General features: G+C 43.4%; 1 protein-coding gene across 1 annotated transcript in view; it reads right to left on the minus strand.

Annotated features, from left to right (window-relative positions):
* The window catches only part of SORCS3 (sortilin related VPS10 domain containing receptor 3), a 988,335-nt gene that overhangs the window by 771,433 nt on the left and 201,350 nt on the right, over positions 1-15,552 (minus strand). The gene's annotated exons all lie outside the window — the stretch shown is intronic.

Consider the following 15,552-nt stretch of genomic DNA (forward strand, 5'->3'; position numbering starts at 1 on the left):
TTTATGACAATAACTTGCATATAAGCCTTTAAAATTAGCACTTTTGATTTCTCCCATAGACTTTTAAAGGGTGTTCTGCGGCATTCGAATTTGCCGCGAACACCCCAAATTGTTCGCTGTTCGGCGAACTTGCGAACAGCCAATGTTCGAGTAGAACATGAGTTCGACTCGAACTCGAAGCTCATCCCTACTCCCAACTGTCCCTGATTTGGAGCAATGTCCCTCTGTCCCTCATTCCTCCTCATTTATCCCTCATTTTGGTCTGATCTATATAGTTATCAATTAAAATGCACTTTTTTTTTTTTCAAAAAGTGTTTTCCAGCGCAAAACCTATCAATTGATCTGTAAATTGCTGCATTTGTATATTGCAAAAGCCAATATGAAGGAATAGTAGTGGTAAAAAAAGCACTTGTGGGTTTAACCAAATGTGCTTTTTTGTATAATTCTCCTTTAAAGGGGCGTAGCAAGGGGTGTGTGTCCTATGCCTGCATACTTTTGTAGATAGGTGTCCCTCATTCCCATCTTAAAATGTTGGGAGGTATGAGCTTCTAGAGGGATTCTGCAAATCTACAAGCTGGACCAATGTAACTACTGGAATTCTTCTTTTAGGAGAAAATGTAAAATCAAAAGTGGACTTTTCCTTTAAGAGCAAGAAACTTTCAATAATAAAAAGAGGGTTTTCATGAAAGAAATGTATCGGAAAAGAACATATATAGAAGAGGGTATAAAGGTAACCAGAAAAATATAAGGATGAGTGATTGCGTTCGGCACCAAATTGAAAATAAATGAGTTTTTAAGCAGATTCAGGGAAATTGCTGCCAGCGTTTTACAGCTTTACAGGAGGCTTTTGACCTAGATGCAAAACACAAGCCTAATTTCCTTCAGTGGGGAACAAGCGATAAAATAGATCTTTATAAGATCCCACAAGAGGTTTAAAGACTTACATAATGTGCCAAGCAGACGTTCAGGACGGCATTGCAAAACAATGTCAAACAAAATAGTAGAAAAGCAATATCAGGCACGAGCCAAACCAAATCGGTGGACGGCTAATGTTATCCTGCAAGCGTAACAACCGTACGGAAGTCAGGAGCTTCACACGATTAACTTTTACCACTGTGTCCAAACTGCCATTTTTATAATGGGAAGCGGCTGGATTTTATTATTTGCCACTGGCGGGAGTGACGGGTTCAGTGCTGGAACCTCCTGTTGTAAGTTCAGCTCTCAGCCCTGGGGCTTGTACTGATCATCCATCCAGCTACAGAATAGACAAGTGTGATTCCTTTCATTACAAATCAAAATTTGGATGAAATTTGCATGATTCAGTTGCATCTGAATCTTTTAATCACAAAAGTAATGAATTTCAACAAATCCAAATTAAATTATAACAACAAAATACAAATTAATTTGTTTCATTTCCGATGACACAATGCAATCGTTTTGGCAACATAACATTATTGTTAACAACATAACAAATGATCCGAATTGATTCGGATCCATTCATTTTTATTCTAGTGAGCATAGCAGAAATATTCTAAAATTCTCTTTGTATTGGGGTTGACTTGAACTTGAGAGACCATTTGTTTAAAGTAGTTGTAAAGGTTAAAGGTTTTTTACCTTTGTGCATTATTTGCATGAAGGTAAATAAACTTCCAGTATGCAGCTCCCCACACAGCCACCCGAATCCTTATCCGATCCCAATCCAGTGATGTGCACAGGAGCAGCTGCTCTCCTGGGTCTCTGCCTCCTCATTGGCGGAGACACAGTCAATCACAGCCAGTGAGTCAATGAGGAGGGGGGGGGGGGTCGGGAACGAGCCCCATTCTGTGTGTCTTATGGTCACACAGAGCTTGACTCAGGAGCGACCACGCACGAGTGCCCCCATAGCAAACGGCTTGTTATAGGGGCACTCTGAGAAGAGGAGGAGCCAGGAGTGCCAGTGGGGGACCCTATAAGAAGAGGATCGGGGGGCTGCTCTGTGCAAAACCACTACACAGAGCAGGTAAGTATAACATGTTTGTTATTTAAAGAAAAAATATTTTAACCTTTAATATCAATTTAATTTAGATGTGCACCACCCAACAAATAAAGTCCTTTGGAAATAAGAAAATTAATTGAACTTAAAGTGGTATTAAAGCTTTGTTTTGTGTTTGTTTTAAAAAAATAACCAACGTATCTATATTTACCTGCTCTAACAGGCTGTGATTGACACCAGTGGGAGCCAATGGGTTCCCACTGCTGTCTCAGCCAATGAGGAGGGAGAGTCCTGGGACAGCTGAGGTTATCATGAACATCGCTGGATCGGAGGGAGCTCAGGTAAGGAGGGGTGGGGGGTCACACAGAAGGTTTTTTACCTTCATGCATAATAACATAACAAATTAATATGTATTCATTCAGATTCATTTACTACAGAGTGATCTCAAGAAGGACCATGGTATACAATGTAACTGCATAGCTTCTACATGGATCCAGGGGTGTAACTACAAGTTATAGGGCCCCATAGTAACATTTTGATGGGGCCCGACCTTTTTGTAAAATTATGCTGCAACGGACCGCATGGTGCTGGGGCACCAGTTTGGTGTCCATGAAAATGTGTGTGTTTGTGAAGTGTGGGGGTGCCATTAAGAATTGATTGCGACCCTGCATTTTTGTAATACAGCAGTGTAGTTCTGTGCATGCCAGGAACAGGTGCAATTTTGCACACATTCCCGGCACGCATAGATGTGAACCAAGCTTTGGGCCCCTTGCACACTGGGCATCTAGCCATGGGTGAAGTACACAGTGGTGCTGGCAGCCTGTCAAACTCTATAAGAGGCTGACAGCTGCTGCGACTGGACGGGGTTGGGCGGTGCACTCAGCGCTACATAATTAGGGCCCCATTCACACCTGAGTGTCTAGTGAACGTGTACAAAATCATACTCTCACAAAACATAAGATAATGTTGTTGTGCCATTATGTTAATGGCACCTCAAGCGCGGCAAGCAAGCGCACATTTTTGTGTGACACGCATCGTAATGCATGGTAAAAAAAAAACATGTGAAGCTCAATGTTTCATTTCAATGGCTGACCCATACATCATTTCAATGGCTGACCCAGTGTAATGTGAAAACAAAATGCACATAACTGAGATGCCCACCATTGCACATCAAGTGTGAACGGGGCCTTAGGGCAGTATGTGCCCATAGACAAATGGTCGAAATGCTGATCCAAGAACTCAGCTCCGGCACAGCAGGTGTACAGACCTTGGAGCTCAGTACAGGGATGGTGGGAACCCCTCACAATGAGCACAAAAGGTGTACAGACCTGGGAAGTCAGCACAGGGATGGTGGGAACCTCTTATAATGGGAACATAAGGTGTGTAGACTTGGGAGCTCAGTACAGACCTGGTGGGAATACCTCATAATGGGCACAGCACGTGTACAGACCTGGGAACTCAGTACAGGGATGGTGGGAACCCCTCATAATGGGCACAGAAGGTGTACAGACCTGGGAGCTCAGTATAGGGATGGTGGGAACCCCTCATAATGGGCACAGAAGGTGTACAGACCTGGGAGCTCAGTACAGGGATGGTGGGAACCAGTTATAATGGGCACAGAAGGTGTACAGACCTGGGAGCTCAGTACAGGGATGGTAGGAATACCTCATCATGGGCACAGCAGGTGTACAGACCTGGGAACTCACCATAGGGATAGTGGGAACCCTCATAATGGTCATAGCAGATGTACAGACCTGGGCACTCTGCAGAGGAAAGGTGGGAACCCCTCATATTGGGCACAGAAGGTGTACAGACCTGGGAGCTCAGTACAGGGATGGTGGGAACCAGTTATAATGGGCACAGAAGGTGTACAGACCTGGGAGCTCAGTACAGGGATGGTAGGAATACCTCATAATGGGCACAGCACGTGTACAGACCTGGGAACTCAGTACAGGGATGGTGGGAACCCCTCATAGTGGGCACAGAAGGTGTACAGACCTGGGAGCTCAGTATAGGGATGGTGGGAACCCCTCATAATGGGCACAGAAGGTGTACAGACCTGGGAGCTCAGTATAGGGATGGTGGGAACCCCTCATAATGGGCACAGAAGGTGTACAGACCTGGGAACTCAGTACAGGGATGGTGGGAACCCCTCATAATGGGCACAGAAGGTGTACAGACCTGGGAGCTCAGTATAGGGATGGTGGGAACCCCTCATAATGGGCACAGAAGGTGTACAGACCTGGGAGCTCAGTACAGGGATGGTAGGAATACCTCATCATGGGCACAGCAGGTGTACAGACCTGGGAACTCACCATAGGGATAGTGGGAACCCTCATAATGGTCATAGCAGATGTACAGACCTGGGCACTCTGCAGAGGAAAGGTGGGAACCCCTCATATTGGGCACAGCACGTGTGCAGACCTGGAAACTCAGCACAGAGATGGTGGGAACTCCTCATAATAGGCACAGCAGGTGTACAGACATGACTGAACCCTCCAGCATACACCAGACACTGTAATATTAATTTTGGAGAAACACATTTGTGTCTCTTTAATTTGTTTCTGGATAGCCAATAGGACGGAGCTCATTAGCGGAGATCGGCATTTTCCACGACAGGGATAAATCATTTAAAAAACAGCACAGGGCGTGAGTGATATCCCATCGTACAACTCGGGCATAACGGATGGCATCCCTGATTGCCACTAGATCATCCTCCAATACAATAAAGAGAAAATTAATTGCCCATCTTCCTCAGAAAAATAAGAAATATGGCTCTGAATGGATGAAACATTAAAGATGAACCGACAAACTCTATAAGCGAAAAACAATCTCAGAGTATGCTGAGATTCTGTTCATTGTTATATCTGAAATACGTATAGACCTATCCTACAGTATAATGAGGGAAAGTTCTAGAAGTGATCATGGTTACTATTCATGGTCATAAAAGACCAAATCAAGGATTGGTAATTCACCCCTCCTGCGTATCCATAGCTCCCAACTGTCCCTGATTTCGAGGGACTGTCCCTGATTTGGAGCAATGTCCCTTTGTCCTTCCTTCCTCCTCATTTGTCCATCATTTTGGTCTGATCTATATAGTTGTATATAAAATGCACTTTTTAACTTTCAAAATGTGTTTCCCAGTGCTAAACCTTTCATCCGATTTCTAAATTGCTGCATTTGTTCATTTTAAAAGCCAATAAAAGGGATTAGCAGTGGTAAAAAAGCCCTTGTGGATTTAATATAAAAAGGTTTGGTTAATTCTCCTTTAAGTGGGTGTGGCAGGGGGCGTGTCCTATGCCTACATACATTTGCTAGTGGGTGTCCCTCATTCCCATCTCAAAATGTTGGGAGGTATGTGTATCCTGCCCCTTTCTCTTGTAATCACTAAGGAGTCATTCACATGTGTGACAAGGACTGCTGCTCCTCTGAAAAGCAACCCACGCTTGGATCACTCTTTGACATTTGGCATGTGGGGAGGAGGTGATATGATGCTTCCTCACCATCTGATTTAATCCTCTAATCTCTGTATTGCTGTGCTGCAAAATAACACTAAAAACCCCCAAATACTTACCTGAATCTGCAGTCCATTGACATGCCGGGTCCTGCGTCTTTTCTTCTTTACTCCAGAGTTCAAGGGTCCTTTTTTCAGGTGCCCACCCCACTGCCTGTGTGACGGTGCTGTATGGCAGGGCTGTGTAAACCTCAGGATTAGATGGACAGAAATACAGTATAAATCCTTTGGCAGGTAAGGCAGTTTTCCTATATGTCATTTATCTGTGTATGCCTATAAAGCTGCTTGTCTGGAGTTTAGCTTAAAATGGTTACTAAGCTTTCTCAACCAACATTACTCTTTTTGTTCTTTAGGCTTCATTCACACCAGGCAGATCCGCTGCCACGGAGTCCACCAGAGTCCGCCAGCTCAGCGGGAGATCTCTCCGTTGATCTCCGCTGAGCCGACGGATGACAGGTCCCTCTCTGCTCACTGAGCGGGGAGGGGCTTGTCGAGCGCCGCTGCTGCCTATGGAGAGATCGGACAAAAACGGACAGCATGTCCGTTTTCATCAGGACTCACCAGATCCGATCTGCCAGGGACAGATGTGAACATAGGGGCATCCGCCAGGGACAGATGTCAGCGGAACATGTCACCGCTGACATCCGTCGCTCCATAGACTAACATGGAGCGCCCATTCAGGCCTGCCGACAAAACTGACAGGCGGACCTGAACGGTGCGACAGTGTGAAAGGGGCCTTACTCTGCTAGCATTAGTAAGTAGATTGGAAGGTATATTATATTTACTTGTTTTAAACTATTTTTTTTTTTTTGTAGTAGCTTCCTGGTTTCTGGCCTAAGCCAAAATGATGTCATGCACCCCAGGAGTCTTCTTACTGGTTTCTGGCCTAGATTAAAATGATGTCATACATCCCAGGAGTCTTCTTCCTGGTTTCTGGCCTAGGCCAAAATGATGTAATACATCCCAAGAGTCTTCTTCCTGGTTTCTGGCCTAGATCAAAATTATGTTACACATCCTGTTCTTTCTGTTTTCTGGCCTAGATCAAAATTATGTCATACATCCCAGAAGTCTTTTTCCTGGTTTATGGCCTAGATTAAAATGATGTCATACATCCCAGGCCCAAGCCAAAATTATGTCATCAGGGCTTTTTTCTTGGAGAACAGGTGCAGGTACTCCCTTCCTTCTGCGTCACCGCTTTTCTCCACCCCCTACCTACCTCCGAGCACTGTCCCTTGGTTCCACCCCTACCCACCTCCGAGCACTGTGCCTCGTTCCACCCTCTAACCACCTCTCATTATCACTCCTTTTGGAAAATACAGAACCAGGTATCATTTTGTGGTGCTACGCAATTTGTATGGAATTAGTTAATGATAACAATGAAAGCAGTAAAATAGATGCCCTACAGCCATCAGCAATAGACCCCCCCCCAAACAATAGACCCCCCAGCAACAATTGACCTCCTACCAAAAACAATACCTCCTCCCAGCAAGGTAGATCCATACCAGCAACACTAGATCTCCCAGCAGCCAGCATCAATGGCCTCCTCCCTCAATAAAAGGTCCCTCCCAACAACAATAGTCCCCTGCAACAATAGATCCCCTCCAGAGATAACAGATCCCCCAGCAGCCAGAAATAGACACTCCAGCCATTACATACATTCACTGCCAGAGGTGGCGGAACTGCGTTCCCCTGCGTTCTCGCTGAAAAAAAGCCCTGGTATACATCCCAGGAGTCTTCTTCTTGGTTTCTGGCCTAGGCCAAAAAGATGTCATACATCCGAGGAGTCTTCAAGGGTTCTTTTTTCTTTCCTCTGGAGGAGGGGCTTTCTCAGTTAAGCACAACCTCCTGCCTGCATGTCTGAGGGCAGATGGATTTCGGGAAGTAAATCCTACATGAATCATCTGCCCTTACTCAAGATGGCGGCGGCTAGAAATGCTAGGGGGGGTTTTTCAAAGTGGACATAGATAAAGCATGGAGACATGGATGGAGGAGTTTGCTTAGAATATTACAAATAAATTTAATTAAATAGTATTTTCAGATTGTGATTCTGCTTTAGGCTTTGTAATGTCCACGTCAATTGAGTGGAAGTTTAAGCTGGGCCATCTTATCACTGGGGTCACAGAAAGACATAACAAACCAGCATATTGTTCAACATGGTTGCCACACTAAAACTGTTCATAGTGGGTGGTGTTGGCCTTTAAGCCCCAAGGTTCTACTACAAACCGCTAACATATCTAAATATAAAACTACTCAGATACTTGCCGGTGGCTTAATTTACCCTATATTACCAAAACACATTACAGAGAGCAAGAAAAAACATTTCCAGATTAAATTCAACATGACATATATTAGCATATTTGTCTTAGGGACTCTCGAGAAAAACTAGCACGAGGCCGGTGAAGGCAGATCTTAGAACATTTACCCAACAGGTATAAAGCAGTGGTATGAAAACACAACCGGCTGCTTAGAAAACTTACAGGAGAACTCTAATGGAACTACAAGGCTAGCTATAGCCAACATATTGACAGGCAGCACAGCTATACAGGGTGTCTAGGACTGAACTAGGAAAAAAAAGGCTGGTTTTCCCAATATCACGTTCCTACATTCTAGAAACACAGAGTGATGGCAGAAAAAGATAACGTGGCCCATCAAGTCTGCTCCGTTTTTAATTTTTTTAAATTTAATTTTTAAAAGCTTTTTTAATATTTTCTTTAATGTTTTATTTATTTCATTTAAATGTAGTGCACCCCCATAGGAGCTATTGGTGAATACAGATCTATTTCCCCACTTAGTGCACACACAGCCAACAGGCCAGGGGTTCTTTTAGGCTTTTTATTGGGAATGATGAACTGGAAGAGTGAGAGGGAGCATGGGATACCCCAAAAACTGTAGAACTGGATTTCTTGAGGCACAGAAACAGAAAAGGACCCAAGATCTAAAAATATAGACACAGCAATTAGCTATATCAACAGATTACACAATTATGTTAAAACAAATGTAACATATGGTTCATAATGAGATCAGAAACCACCAATTTACATCACTCTTGTACATTTGAACAGAGTGATACTCGTGTTTCAAGTCATGCGTTTTTCCTCTTCAACAGGAGAAAGTGGTATGAATATCTATGATATCATGTAGAAGCAGGTGTCTTGGTATGTCACATCAAGAATTTTTTAAAAAGCAAGGAAGTATGGCTGTACTGGCCCTACCAACGCCCAAGGAGACAGGTGATGGGCAAGACCACCCTGAATGATGGCCAAAAGGGGGGGCAAAAAAAAGGGAAACCCAACCCAGAGGAAAAAACGCATGACCTTGAAACACGTTGAGTATCACTCTGTCCAAATGTACAAGAGTGATGTAAATTGGTGGTTTCTGATCTCATTAGGGGGGGCAAAGCAAGGGGAAACCCGACCCAGACCAAGCAGTCCACACCAAAAATGAAAGTGCTGACTGTCTGGTAAAAAGAAACCCTCTCAAACTTGGGATGTTCATATGAAAGATCATCCACTTGGTATACTATTAAAGATATAGATATATACAATAAAGGTTATCCCCCAGACCCGTTTTCAGTGGACATCGTTCTCCTGTAACATCAATCTTTAAATTAGATACCAATAGTACGTTTCTTACTTTTTGGTTCCTGGATCCTCCAATTTGGAACTATCCCAGCTTTTATGCTGTGCACCTATTGACTGAGATTCTTACCATCTTCATTTTTGGTTAAAAAAGTTAAAGAACAGTCACTACTCTTCAGCACTGGGGTCATCTACTCACATAACCACAGGATCATCTGTTGCCTCCTGCCGATGTCCACCAGGCTCTTCCTAGCGAGGGACATGTAGACTTACACCACCAAAGGACAGCTGGACTCTTTCCCACCAACTTCCTCCTGGCTCTCTCCAGTGAGCTTCTCCAGACCCAACTTGACTCCCTTTTCCAAAAAGGTCACCCAGCTAAGCCTACCTGGGACCTTGATGTCTTCCTCAAGGCTTCCTCTAGGATTCTGCACCAGGAGGAAGAGCCCTCACATAGGGGTCTCCTCCTGCAGGACTGGACACAGGAACACTGCACTGGCTGCTCAGGCTTCAGACTATTTATGGGCTCTCTCACCACCTTCTGGGCAAGGATTGGCTGGAGTTCCATAAATATTCAGGCTGCCTGTTCTATTCTTCCTCCAACTATATTTTTAGAATTGTCTAGAAGACAGGGGTGAAACACTGAGCAGCCCTGAATAATCAACCCCTGCTCCACTGATTACAGGGGAGCCAAACTAAATTTACCTAGCAGCCTGCTCTACACTAGAAGGGTGCTACATTAAAAACAGAGTATAGATGTATGTCAGAGTATAGATGTATGTTTGTCCCAATCATGTTTGGATCCACTTGTTGTTGGCTGACCCATTACCTCTGCTGAAAGTCTATATCAAGCATCATGGTGCTAATGCATCATGGAAATTTTGCAGTTTTTTTTTCTATTGGAATCGAATGACCAACAAAAACTGTTTTTCTGGCCTTCTAAAACCACATTTATTAGGTTTGTGATATACAAAAAGATCAGATGCAAATGTTGCCCATCTTCATAGAAAACTCCAAAAGAAGAGAAGAGAGAAAAGATCCTTGGTGCCGCACAGCCACAAGTCCTATGATGGTATAAGAGAGATAACCTCAGCCTGGGCTCCCGCCAGGCCACGCCCCAAAGTGTTTGACTCCACCCCCCAGAGCTTAGTCATAGAAAACTCCACTTTTAATAAAAATTAAATATACATTTTTGCTACACAAGGCATCTAGTAATGCATAGTAAAGCCAAAGAGGCAAGAGTACAGAATGGAAATGTTTCCCCTGTCCCACTAGAAAACTTTACCTTAAAGTATATGTAAACCCTTACGTTGTAAAACAACCCATTCAGTTTAAAATAGAAATGAAAGGCAAAACATTGTATATATTAAAAAAAAACAAAAAAAACATTAGAAATACCTTTTTATTTTACCGTTTATAAATACCTTATTACATTTTTGTTGTAACAAGTTCACATGAAAAGGAAAAGGAAGAAAAGAAAAAGAAGAAACATAAGGCTAAGACATACTGTATACCCATAGTCAGTACCATACACAATATCGGTGAAAGTAGGACATACATGCTGGTGTATAAAGCACAACAAAAGATAACCGGGTGACTCCCCACTAGGTAAATAACAAATGAGTATAACTATCCTTGTAGGTAAGTAGTGAGGCAGTCAAGAGTCAAACAAATGTCTAGAATAGAGCCTCTCAAATATTCTATATGCCAAGAACATAGAAAAAAATAAAAAGCCATTCACACAGAGAGGTCTATCTACAATGAGAGCAACAGAGACACCTCCCTCTGGGGTGTACATGTAACAATAATATGGCTATGACCAGACAAACGTAGAATTCCCGGTAGGTGTTTAGCATCCAGAAAGCATGGATAATAAAGAAAAGGAACATTATAGTACCAAAGAAGAGAGTGAGAAAAAAAAAGGGGGGAGGTATAAAGGAAAATGCAAGACCCAAGCACTACATGGAAGAACAAAGTTGGATATCCAGTAAAGGATGGCGAGTAATATAGCGGGGAAATCAAAGGTAGGAGGCACATTTAGCGGAATGTTGGGAGTGATTCCTTATCGACCATGTGAGAGTGTGATCGTCAGTTTTGTTTGTCACGTCCTCCATGTTTTCCCATTAACTCAATGGGTGCCAAGTGCTGGGTCACATGGAAGGCCTACCCCGCGTGGGTTCTTCTGGGCTACATTGGGCACTTTGTACAGGTTCGCTTTACTACACACATAGGGTACCTTTGTCTGTGTGCCGTTTTCATCAATGCCCAGTTAACATTTGGTTTCCCATGACAATGCACACCTTCACAGTAACTTGCATTTAGGAGGGACACGCTGAGCCAATGTCCACATCCACCTGTCCAGCGTTTTCTACTACAAACCCCAGTAGCAGAGTGGGCCCTGCCATATGTGCACTTAACTCTTCACCTTCGTACAGGATGAGGAACGTCTGTGGTGCAATCGGCTCCCATTGCTATGGGAGATAAATAACTGGCTTCGGGAGTGCCAACAACATCTCTCTTGCTTCTAGAGGCTGTGCTACCTATAACAGGTACACGCTATCAACTGACTGCTTGTTACACTTCCATTACTCTTGGCAACTACTTATGGCTTCATACTACTCCACGCTACGCTGATGTCTTCATACCCCAATGTGTTACGACCCACTTGTTAACTGCATGTGTGCCAGTTTCTTATGGTAAACCTGTTTAGTAACTTCGGACCAGGCAAGGACAATGTTTCAATACCTTACTTGGGAAGAAGGCAAAAATAGAAATTTCACAGTCCAAAAGGGAAGGCATCATTCATTCCTAATTCCATAACTCTAACTACACACAAGCACAAGCACACAAGGGGCCAGGACAGGGAGAGTGATCAATGCAGTGGGGCAATTAAAGGAACAAATGCACTGTGCTGCCCTCCCTGCAGAAGCTGAAAGCCAGTTTCTGCACCCCCCCCCCCAGCTTCTGCCAGCTTTCTTCTCCTGCTGGGTGCTGTGGGTACACAAGGGTATGTGGCAGCTGTCAGGACTTAGAGCAGGGGGAGGAGCCTGTAAATATGTCATTTATTGGCCCCTTACTTTTTTGAATGGACACAGTGAGTGATCGGTAATGATCACTCCTGTGTCCATTAATAACTGAGCACAGTAAACTGTGTTTACTATGCTACAGTTTATGAATGAGCAGGAGCCTTTGTCTCCTGTTTATTCATCTTCAATGCTGAGGCTGCAGAGAAAGGAATTGGAGAATCTGTGTTCTCAGTTCCTTTCTTTGTCTCAAAGGTGAGATGTATAGAACCCTGATATTTCACCCAAGCATCCCCCCAACAGCGTTAAAAATTCATTTTAAAAATGTTTTAAAAAATAACAAATTGTAAAAAATCTTTTTTTTTTTTTTTTTTTACAAAATTTTTAAACATTGATTTTTTTACATTTTTTACAACTATTTTTTACATTGTTTAAAAATTATTTTTTACATTTAAAAAATAAAGGGCACATTCACATGGGTTCTCTGGCCCACACAGTGTGAATGAGCGATTTGTTGCTGTCTGTTACTCTATGGGAATGAAACGGCTGCATGAACTGCACCGCAGGTCCTAATATACTAGGTGTGCAGGTGTGGGAGAGTGGCAGCGAATATATACTGTCTGTGTTTGAGGCTATACACACGCCTGTCAAATTAGGACCTGCGGCTGTGTTCATACAGCTGTTGCCTAACATAGGCTGCCTGCACAAAGCAATAGCCACATTAAAAAAAACAAAAAAACACTGATTCACACTGTACAGGCCACAGCACCCATGTGAATGAACCCCAAGACCTCATTTACACACTGAACTTTATTAACTCAATAGAGTTTTATCTTTTAGATTTAGCAGGAATTTGGTAAGTTATGTTATGTTTGTGTTCACTAATAATGATTTTAGTGTATTTTTTGGAGAAAATATGGTTTTGATCATTTTGGGAGGGGGGCCTTGTCAGGTAGGCTGTACGGGGCCCGTGATTTCTAACAGCAGCCCTTCCCGAAACACCTGAAAGAATGCAGCCCAGCAATCATAAGTCCTTCAGAGGCATTTCTCCAGCTCCACACCAGGAAAGGCGCCATTTTCCCATTTCTACAAGTTTCTTCGTCTGTCTGCATCCATTTCGGGTCTTGCAATCCAAGGTTGCACTGGAACTCCTTGGATTCTCTCTCTTGCAGGCTATTTCCTATAGGCTCGACCGTGAACCAGGCCACTGTTCCGTTTTTATATGACACAGGGCAAGTGGGCCAAACCCAGAAAGGAATCCGCCAAAAAGACTAATAGATTTAACTCCAACCCTACCACCCAGGACAGCACCTGGGACTGCTTCAACCTGCTTACAAGTTGTATCTGTTTCCCAGGACATCAAATTTTCCAACTGGCAAGTGGAGTCCATGGGACACTCCACGAAGGACAGGGGTCTGTGGTTTACGACATGCCCTGACTATCACAGGCTATCACGCGGAAGGCAGGAAGTGTCAGAGAAGACTTTCGTTGCAGTCTGCTTTTTTAAAAATGCACTAATGAAGCCTACAGTAGGGCAAAATGTTTGCAATTTATATATAATTCTATTTCAATAAAAAAAAAAAACAACAAAATAAAACTTGATATATTCGGTGTCTAATCTCGTCCCCCAGCTGAATAAAATTGGATTATTTTTTTCAGTGAAGACACCGCCACTCTTTGTACAACAGAAGGTTGCCTGTGCCACGGAACAGCTGTGATAATTTTCCTATGGGAGCTTTGCTTTCATGTTGCCTTTTTAAGACTGACAAGATGTTTGTGCTTGTTGAATCAGGCCGTTGAAGTTTGCTTTCCAAAGCCAATTGCAAAGCAAACTGCCTCTAATCATTGCGATCAACTGTGCAGGTTGTGTGCTTCTTGATGTGCCTGCAGGTTTACTAAACATTAAAAAGCCCCAACACATGAAAGATATCTGCCCTCTAAAATGTCTCTTAGACCTTTGCTGCTAAACTGTTCTTATGCTGGCCACACAAGCATAATTTTTTTTTTTTTTATTGGAATGTTAGATCAGAAAATCCAATTAAATTCACTATATGTGCAACACTTTGCCCTAGTCAGGCTAAAATTATTTTTGATTCTGCTGTATGCAGTGGAGTAGCAACCTACTTTCTAAGTCTGGCCAGGTTTCCCTAAGCTTGGTAGTTGATTGCTCCTGTCTGCCTCTGGAAGATGCTTCCAGAGATAGAATAGGAGGGTTCGCCACTGAAGTATTGAATATTTATCTGCCCTTGGCAAATCAATGGGAGGGTACCAGAAAAAAACATCCATACATGGAAGGAGTGTCAGACCAAAAGATAAAAGAGACCAAATTAATTTATTGATATTGTGCTAAAAGAAAGACAATGTCTTTTGAGGGTCAAAGGAACTCCCCCTTCATCAGGGCTCCAGTTAAAAATGAGAATCTTGAATCAAGATCTTGATTGATTATGCAGATACTGCTGGCCAGTAATTCTTCTGAACCAGTAATTAGCTTCCCTGCACAGATTCGAACAGGAAAGCTTTATTTTGAGTCCATTCAAGGTACTAATTTTTAACAGAAATCCTGATGAAGGGGGAGTTCCTTTGACTCCTAAAACGCATTGGATGTCTTTTAGCACAATACCAATAAATTAAATTGGACTCTTATCTTTTGGTCTGGTGCTCCTTCCATGTAGGCATGTTTTTTTTTTTTTTCCTGGTAACCTGCTAGGGTACCCACTGGCAGGGAAGCCTTGTCTGTCGTGAGCAGCTGAACCTGAGCCAGTGGTCTGTTCAAGAGTTTTTGACCTCTAACTACTTTGTATAAACTCATATCAAAGTCCCAGAGCCTCTTGGATGCTTTTTTTTTCATTGGAATCTCTGGGAGGGAGCTCCCAGAAGGTAGCTTGGGAGAATATAAATGTTTGGGAGGCCTGTTCATCAGTGTTATACTTCTGGGGCTGCTGCTCCAGGAAGGCAGCCAGTATATCGAAGAGCTGTTAGGCCTCAGCATGTGCTTGGATGAGGGCTTGAAGGAACTTATGTTGAAAGACATTTGCTAGATGGCATCACCTGTGGAAGCTGACCTGGAGTGGGACCTCCTCTCTAACTGAAGAGTTTCCAGTATGAAAGCTGAGTGGACAACAGCTGTCTTTGTACATTGTGAGTAGGACCTTGGCCTAGGACTGCAGGTGTGCATGTGCTTTGGGGGTTAATGCCATAGAGGCACTATGGAAAGCTGGAGGCTTTGCAGCATGGTCGGGGACACTCTGGGAGGCTGGGCAGCACTGTGGGTGGTTGGGAGGCAGTGTGAAGTCTGAGGGTTCTCAGCCGGCACTGTAAGCCACTAACGGAGGTTGGGGCACTATGGAAGCTGGAAACACTGTGTGTTTAGAAGGGTATGCACGTAAGCACACTCTATTGGCTAGAATATTAATTTATTCTGGCCAACGGAATTCATTAAGGCACATACACGGGCTTATGCACGTT

The sequence above is a fragment of the Aquarana catesbeiana genome, linkage group LG08 (assembly GCF_042186555.1).
Source record: "Aquarana catesbeiana isolate 2022-GZ linkage group LG08, ASM4218655v1, whole genome shotgun sequence".
Lineage (NCBI taxonomy): Eukaryota > Metazoa > Chordata > Amphibia > Anura > Ranidae > Aquarana > Aquarana catesbeiana.